Source organism: Patiria miniata, unplaced genomic scaffold, assembly GCF_015706575.1.
Source record: "Patiria miniata isolate m_02_andy unplaced genomic scaffold, ASM1570657v1 HiC_scaffold_7, whole genome shotgun sequence".
NCBI lineage: Eukaryota > Metazoa > Echinodermata > Asteroidea > Valvatida > Asterinidae > Patiria > Patiria miniata.
In genome coordinates, this window is record NW_024037074.1 from 43,172,775 (window position 1) to 43,182,133 (window position 9,359).

The following is a 9,359-nucleotide window of genomic DNA, read 5'->3' on the forward strand; positions in this document are numbered from 1 at the left end:
CCGAGTGCAATATGTGGATTCAATGGCCAGGACTTTTGAGTGCAGTAGTTTCACGATTAAAATTTTTGGCTTGTCATTGTCTGTCTTGCCGTTTTTGTATTCATGATGTGCATGCGATTGTTTTGTATACCCGCGCACTGGTGCGGCTTTTTTTAAGCCCCTATACGACGCACTTGTCCAGTCTTGATTCTTTGCAAATATGCCTACAATCCGACCAAATTTTGCTGTATTCATGATGTACATGCGATTGTTTTGTATACCCGCGCACTGGTGCGGCTTTTTTTAAGCCCCTATACGACGCACTTGTCCAGTCTTGATACTTTGCAAATATGCCTACAATCCGACCAAATTTTGCTGGGCCCTCCATCCCCCGGCCATCGGCCAATGTTGCGCAGAGATGACAGCTGGAGATGACAACATTGACCGGGGAGCTGGGTACCAGGGGAGGGTACAGCCGTGTGGTTGCGAAGGGCAATTTTTAAAGGTCGCGTAACACTTTTTTGAATGAAACTACATGTCACAGATATGTTCATGTTTGTGGGCGAATTCTTTGAAATTGAAAAATAGGCCTGACTAGGTACCTTTTTGAAAGCTGTTACACTGGCGTTTGCAATATCTGTCAATCTTTTCAAGCCATACGAGTATCAATAAGGTTCCTACCCAAAAGGTGTGCAGTAAAAATTCGGTGAAAATCCTCCTTCTTGAGTTATTAAATGATAAATTTAACCCTTTTTGCCGGCTTGCATTGGTCGATACCTAGCCCGACTGCGTCTGGCCGTACAGTACTCGCAAGCTCTGTAGTACGGCCAGACGCCCGATGCTTCCACAGAGACTGAATTTTTTTGGCCGCTGATGTAGCGATTTTGCTACATCTTTTGATCGAGATTATCTTTTCATCCAGGACACAAATTTCCAAAGTTAAGGTTCTTAGTCGTAGAGCAACTCATACCTTTTCGAAAAAACGTTCTTTAGTCTCAATATTTTCATACATCTGGCCACAAGACGAATATCAGTCATCAGATTCCACAAATATCGTCCCGAATATGCTCCCCCATGCGATTTCAAAATGGCGGCCGCGCTGTAATGTATGCATTATGCGAGCGCGCTTGGGCAAGACAATGAATATGTATTATTTAGTTCATGACCTCGTGTTTGTATGGCCAGCCGCGCCGAGTGTCCGACAAACGTCATAAACTATGATGCATATTCATTACTATTTGCGTTTATATCATCGCAATGCATTCTATTAATCCTGTCAAGTTTTCCTGGCATGTTTGCCGATGCCTTTTGGCTATTTTGTACCCATTTCTAAAAACAAAAAAAGCACATTGTTCTCCTCAAATGTCTATTTCCCGAAACAAATAGGCTATTGACCAGGTTAGCAGTACATGTACAATAGATTGTAACACGTGCTGGAGTCGGAGCTTATAGAAAAGGGTACGGATAGTAAACACTTTAAAACTTACAAAAACAGGTTTTTTGCACCTTTTCCCCTGTTCAGTTATGCTTTAAAATACATTTGGGCACAAGGTAAAACATTCTCACGTTATAACACTTGTTATTTTACCCTTTTGTGGGCGTGACCTAAATATGTAAATTAGGGTGTGATTAAGAGCAATCTGATTCAAACGAGGTCAATTTGTAATTTTGCTGACAAATGACAGTGGTACTGGTATGTATATAAAGAAACGTGCCATGGGGGACACACGGGCATGTAGGGATGGATGGAGAAACATATGAGAGAGATAAAGAGTAAGGAGGGGGAGATACATAGGGTATTATGCTTGGGTAAGAATGGAGGGGAGGGGGTTGGGAAGGAGGGGGCACAGGAGGAAAACAATACCCAATTTTTAAGTCTCCTATGATCCCACTTCTTGCCACTCTCTTTGTCCCCCAGCCTGATATCTCTCTCAACCCCCACCCATTTCGTTTATCCTCGCCCAAACAAATTTCTTTTGTCCGTTGCCGGTCATTTCTTCTTTATATGATGTTCACCTGTCGATCTCTCCTCAACTCCAATAATCCCTCTTTTGTGTGCTGGCCCCATACATTTTTCTTGTAAATGCCATTTTGAGTTTTAATAATATCGTATTTATAAACGCTGTGTACTCACACGAATTTAATACACCTGCCACTTTAATACGTCCCTTCTTCCTTTCTATTCTCTTCGGTTCCGATAGAAATATTTAACTTTGTAGCGTTTTCCTCGTCAGGTGACTCCGGTCGAATTTCTATAAACTGACTTGTTGGGTACCATTGCCCCTAATTTCTCCTTTGCTCCCGGTGCATTCAAACGCACCTTTCTTGTTCCGTAGTGATGGGAAAAACACTTGTTGCTAGGATGTATGACAGAAAACTGTGGGGACAGCAGGAAGTCGACATATCTCATTCCTAACATTTGCATAAAAAATTAAAAAGAAACTTCCCCATAACGTGGTAACATCCCGCCCGAAGTGTGTATTTACGTGCAATCGTCGAAATTGTCCCTCTTCTGTTATTATTATTACTTTTTAGGAAGACATCCCATTTGTTTTGTATTTGTTGAACCCAATAATGTTCAACGTCCCCTATTGAATGCAGAAACAAACAAGTTTGTCTAGTTGGAATCTGACGTACGGTACCAGCAGGCAGGGCCGCAGGAATGCTTTCCAAACTGGGGGGGGGGGGGGGGGGGGGCAACACCAAAAAGGGGCAACTGCTCAGAAAATGGGGCACCTTCAGTCGGTGTGAAAGTGAGAGCTCTTCGGCCTCCGCAATGGCCGATCTGAAACTCATTTTTTTTTTTGCAGGAAAATGTGGTCCCCCAATAAGTGAGTCCACAAAATTTCGGCACGTTGGGTTCAGGGCCCGCTTAAGGGCCCGGAATAAAATGGATTCTAGATGCTCTGTGATGAGATCCGAGGCAAGTTCTGACCACTGTAACCAATTTGTTTTTAGGAAAAGATGGTGGTGTACGTAGTGGCTGCTTTTTTGTGACATCACTAAAAATACAATTGGGTTCGTTATTGTATTTTATTATCACTAAAAGTACAATTGGGTTTGTTATTGTGGGAAAGGCATGGGCCCATTATCCCCCATTCTCTTGGATCCGCCCTTGGACCTTCGGCAAACGGCACATTATACGTCCTCCGCCCCCGCCAGTAACCTCTGTGGGTTCCCCCATGAATTTGACTATAGTTATGTAGAGAGACCAATTTTTTTGGGTGGAGGGGCACTTTGATGACCTGGAAAAATCTGGAGGGGGAGGCAAGTGTCCCGTTCTGTGGCCCCTGCCAGCAGGGACTGCGCCAAAACTATTGAAGCGATGGAATTTGCATCGGAGTGATGTAAATCAAATTAGGGGTTTTGCCCTTCATCAACGTTTTTATTTACATTATAAAAACTGTACATGTAGGCCCACACAGGCCCCAGAGTATAATATCACAGTTATTTACCAAAATACGTGCCTATTTCAAAACATGACTCCAGTTTATTTTGTTGACTTATATAAAACGATTAAAAATGAAAGTAACAATGCACAATAATCATAATTTAATAATGCTGACTCTGTGTTTGGCCAGCAAAATCATACATTTTCCTCGTTTCATTCAGAATGCAATTATTCACACCCTGATTTAAATATTTAGGCCACGCCCACAAAAGAGTGAAAATAATATGTATTTCCATGTATGAATATATTAACCAGTGTCAAAGTGTCTGTCAAAGCATACAAAAACAAGGGAAATGGACCGCAAAAAAACAGGTTTTGTAAGTTTTTACTTTCTGTACCCTTTTTAAACTATAAGCTTCGACCCCAGCACATGTAATGTACATGTACTGTTCATATTGAACATAACCTACTTCTTTTGGCAATGACATGTGATGAGAACAGTGTGCTTTATTTTGTTAAAAATGGATACACAATAGCCAAAAGGCATCGGCAAACATGCCAGGAAAATTTGACAGAATTAATAAAATGCGTTGCAATGATATAAGCGAAAATATGCTTGGAGGGGTGATAGCCCGCCCCCTCCAAGCTATACGCGCCGCAATTAAGTTAATTAGTCAGATCTTAAATTACTCGTAAGCTATAATTTTGTATTCTACAAGAGTCAGGGCACATATAGAAGCTGGTTTTACATTTTTCTATATCGATGTGTTGCTACTTTATCGGCAAAAAGGAATGGGAGGGGGTTATGGCCACGCCCCCTCCTATACAGGTTTTTCATGTCTGGCGGGCACTTTCCACCACTGAAAATGTCTGGCAGTGGCCATTCATGATACCTGGGACTAGGCCCAACATTTTCCAGTAGGCTCTGTAGTACGGCCAGACGCCCGATGCTTCCACAGAGACTGAATTTTTTTGGCCGCTGATGTAGCGATTTTGCTACATCTTTTGATCGAGATTATCTTTTCATCCAGGACACAAATTTCCAAAGTTAAGGTTCTTAGTCGTAGAGCAACTCATACCTTTTCGAAAAAACGTTCTTTGGTCTCAATATTTTCATACATCTGGCCACAAGACGAATTTCAGTCATCAGATTCCACAAATATCGTCCCGAATATGCTCCCCCATGCGATTTCAAAATGGCGGCCGCGCTGTAATGTATGCATTATGCGAGCGCGCTTGGGCAAGACAATGAATATGTATTATTTAGTTCATGACCTCGTGTTTGTATGGCCAGCCGCGCCGAGTGTCCGACAAACGTCATAAACTATGATGCATATTCATTACTATTTGCGTTTATATCATCGCAATGCATTCTATTAATCCTGTCAAGTTTTCCTGGCATGTTTGCCGATGCCTTTTGGCTATTTTGTACCCATTTCTAAAAACAAAAAAAGCACATTGTTCTCCTCAAATGTCTATTTCCCGAAACAAATAGGCTATTGACCAGGTTAGCAGTACATGTACATTAGATTGTAACACGTGCTGGAGTCGGAGCTTATAGAAAAGGGTACGGATAGTAAACACTTTAAAACTTACAAAAACAGGTTTTTTGCACCTTTTCCCCTGTTCAGTTATGCTTTAAAATACATTTGGGCACAAGGTAAAACATTCTCACGTTATAACACTTGTTATTTTACCCTTTTGTGGGCGTGGCCTAAATATGTAAATTAGGGTGTGATTAAGAGCAATCTGATTCAAACGAGGTCAATTTGTAATTTTGCTGACAAATGACAGTGGTACTGGTATGTATATAAAGAAACGTGCCATGGGGGACACACGGGCATGTAGGGATGGATGGAGAAACATATGAGAGAGATAAAGAGTAAGGAGGGGGAGATACATAGGGTATTATGCTTGGGTAAGAATGGAGGGGAGGGGGTTGGGAAGGAGGGGGCACAGGAGGAAAACAATACCCAATTTTTAAGTCTCCTATGATCCCACTTCTTGCCACTCTCTTTGTCCCCCAGCCTGATATCTCTCTCAACCCCCACCCATTTCGTTTATCCTCGCCCAAACAAATTTCTTTTGTCCGTTGCCGGTCATTTCTTCTTTATATGATGTTCACCTGTCGATCTCTCCTCAACTCCAATAATCCCTCTTTTGTGTGCTGGCCCCATACATTTTTCTTGTAAATGCCATTTTGAGTTTTAATAATATCGTATTTATAAACGCTGTGTACTCACACGAATTTAATACACCTGCCACTTTAATACGTCCCTTCTTCCTTTCTATTCTCTTCGGTTCCGATAGAAATATTTAACTTTGTAGCGTTTTCCTCGTCAGGTGACTCCGGTCGAATTTCTATAAACTGACTTGTTGGGTACCATTGCCCCTAATTTCTCCTTTGCTCCCGGTGCGTTCAAACGCACCTTTCTTGTTCCGTAGTGATGGGAAAAACACTTGTTGCTAGGATGTATGACAGAAAACTGTGGGGACAGCAGGAAGTCGACATATCTCATTCCTAAAATTTGCATAAAAAATTAAAAAGAAACTTCCCCATAACGTGGTGACATCCCGCCCGAAGTGTGTATTTACGTGCAATCGTCGAAATTGTCCCTCTTCTGTTATTATTTTTACTTTTTAGGAAGACATCCCATTTGTTTTGTATTTGTTGAACCCAATAATGTTCAACGTCCCCTATTGAATGCAGAAACAAACAAGTTTGTCTAGTTGGAATCTGACGTACGGTACCAGCAGGCAGGGCCGCAAGAATGCTTTCCAAACTGGGGGGGGGGGGGGGGCAACACCAAAAAGGGGCAACTGCTCAGAAAATGGGGCACCTTCAGTCGGTGTGAAAGTGAGAGCTCTTCGGCCTCCGCAATGGCCGATCTGAAACTCATTTTTTTTTTTGCAGGAAAATGTGGTCCCCCAATAAGTGAGTCCACAAAATTTCGGCACGTTGGGTTCAGGGCCCGCTTAAGGGCCCGGAATAAAATGGATTCTAGATGCTCTGTGATGAGATCCGAGGCAAGTTCTGACCACTGTAACCAATTTGTTTTTAGGAAAAGATGGTGGTGTACGTAGTGGCTGCTTTTTTGTGACATCACTAAAAATACAATTGGGTTCGTTATTGTATTTTATTATCACTAAAAGTACAATTGGGTTTGTTATTGTGGGAAAGGCATGGGCCCATTACCCCCCATTCTCTTGGATCCGCCCTTGGACCTTCGGCAAACGGCACATTATACGTCCTCCGCCCCCGCCAGTAACCTCTGTGGGTTCCCCCATGAATTTGACTATAGTTATGTAGAGAGACCACTTTTTTTGGGTGGAGGGGCACTTTGATGACCTGGAAAAATCTGGAGGGGGAGGCAAGTGTCCCCCCCGTTCCGTGGCCCCTGCCAGCAGGGACTGCGCCAAAACTATTGAAGCGATGGAATTTGCATCGGAGTGATGTAAATCAAATTAGGGGTTTTGCCCTTCATCAACGTTTTTATTTACATTATAAAAACTGTACATGTAGGCCCACACAGGCCCCAGAGTATAATATCACAGTTATTTACCAAAATACGTGCCTATTTCAAAACATGACTCCAGTTTATTTTGTTGACTTATATAAAATGATTAAAAATGAAAGTAACAATGCACAATAATCATAATTTAATAATGCTGACTCTGTGTTTGGCCAGCAAAATCATACATTTTCCTCGTTTCATTCAGAATGCAATTATTCACACCCTGATTTAAATATTTAGGCCACGCCCACAAAAGAGTGAAAATAATATGTATTTCCATGTATGAATATATTAACCAGTGTTAAAGTGTCTGTCGATAAAGTGTCTGTCGATCGATGCGTTGCTACTTTATCGGCGAAAAGGAATGGGAGGGGGTTATGGCCACGCCCCCTCCTATACAGGTTTTTCATGTCCGGCGGGCACTTTCCACCACTGAAAATGTCTGGCAGTGGCCATTTATGATACCTGGGACTAGGCCCAACATTTTCCAGTAGGTTTCATTGGGTTAACTCACCAGCTGATCTAGCTCAATTTTGTGGCCCCTTTCTCATGGCCCTCCTGACCATACCCACCACAGTGTGCCCGGCAGACGTCCATTTCCTTACATTGGTATGCACTAGTGCAGGGCCAGTCGAAAATGTGCGTGTTCGGAAGGGGCAGTTAAGAACTGCAGCTCGTGCAAACAACGAACATTATTCAATGGTGTGAACGCACACTCGCAAGTTAAACTCACAAAATTTCGTCACCCCCCCCCCCCCGGCACATACAGTGCAGTGATGGTTGCACAGTTGAGTACAAAATGCATGTGCCCGTGCATGCCACTCACGTATATGTACGTACGAAGACATGGTGTGCAGTGCTATCGCCCTACAATGTGCCCGTCATTTTTGCAGGGCCCGTCAAAAAATGCACCTGTTCGTTAGGGGCAATTTCAAAATGTTCATATCATGCAAACAACGCACACGATTCAATTGTGTTGTTTTCACAGGTTAAACTCACACTCATAGGTTGAGCGCACTTTGTACATGTCGCCAGGCCATCCCCGGCACTGATATTCACCCATACGCCCGTGCAGCCACTCACTTACGTGAGTAAGGTTGCTCAATCCACCGCCTCCAATAGTGGTTCAATCGACTGCAAAATGCATGTGCCCGTGCAGTCATCACATACGGAAACATATGGTACGCAGTGCTATTCACCCATACTGGACAATGGTATTGCCCTACATACATGTACTTGCACGTGCGCGTGCCCGTCCTTTTTTCCATTGTTGGTCATATTGAGCAGGCGCGCTTTAGCTCTAACAGGACGTAAACAATTGAAAAGAACGGCAGTGCGTGGTGTTCTAGGCTATATTCTGGCGCGCAAGGCCTCAGAAAATACTGCTTTTTTGCAGCTTTTTCGAGAACCGCTCGTCCAAACAACTTCAAACTTGACACTGCACATTCTGTGGTCCCGAGCAATACACCCGCCAATTTTCAACTCCATACGGTGCCCAGTGCTGGAGATAATCGGCGGACAGACAGACAGACAGACAGACGGACAGACGGACAGACAGAGATTCCTTGAATTGTAGTATAGACTAGTGCAGGGCCAGTCGAAAATGTGCGTGTTCGGAAGGGGCAGTTGAAAACTGCAGCTCGTGCAAACAACGCACATTATTCAATGGTGTGAACGCACACTCGCAAGTTAAACTCACGAAATGTCGTCACCCCCCCCCCCCCCTCCCCGGCACATACAGTGCAGTGATGGTTGCTCAGTTGAGTACAAAATGCATGTGCCCGTGCATGCCACTCACGTATATGTACGTACGAAGACATAGTGTGCAGTGCTTATCGCCCTACAATGTGCCCGTCATTTTTGCAGGGCCCGTCAAAAAAATGCACCTGTTCGTTAGGGGCAATTTCAAAATGCTCATATCATGCAAACAATGCACACGATTCAATTGTGTTGTTTTCACAGGTTAAACTCACACTCATAGGTTGAGCGCACTTTGTACATGTCGCCAGGCCATCCCCGGCACTGATATTCACCATTACGCCCGTGCAGCTACTCACCTACGTGAGTAAGGTAACTCAATCCACCGCCTACAATAGTGGTTCAATCGACTGCAAAATGCATGTGCCAGTGCAGTCATCATGTACGGAAACATATGGTACGCAGTGCTATTCACCCATACTGGACAATGGTATCGCCCTACAATGCACGCGCGCGTGCTCGTCCTTTTTGCATTGTTTGCGTCATATTGAGCACGCGCGCTTTAGCTTTAACATGACGTAAACAATTGAAAAGAACAGCAGTGCGTGGAGTTCTAGTCTATACTCTGCCACGTTGAGTCTCAAAAAATGCTGCTTTTTTGCAGCTTTTTCGACAACCGCTCGTCCAAACCCCTTCAAATTTGGCACTGCACATTCTGATGTCCCGAGCAATACACCCGCCGATTTTCAACTCCATACGGTGCCCGGTTCTGGAGA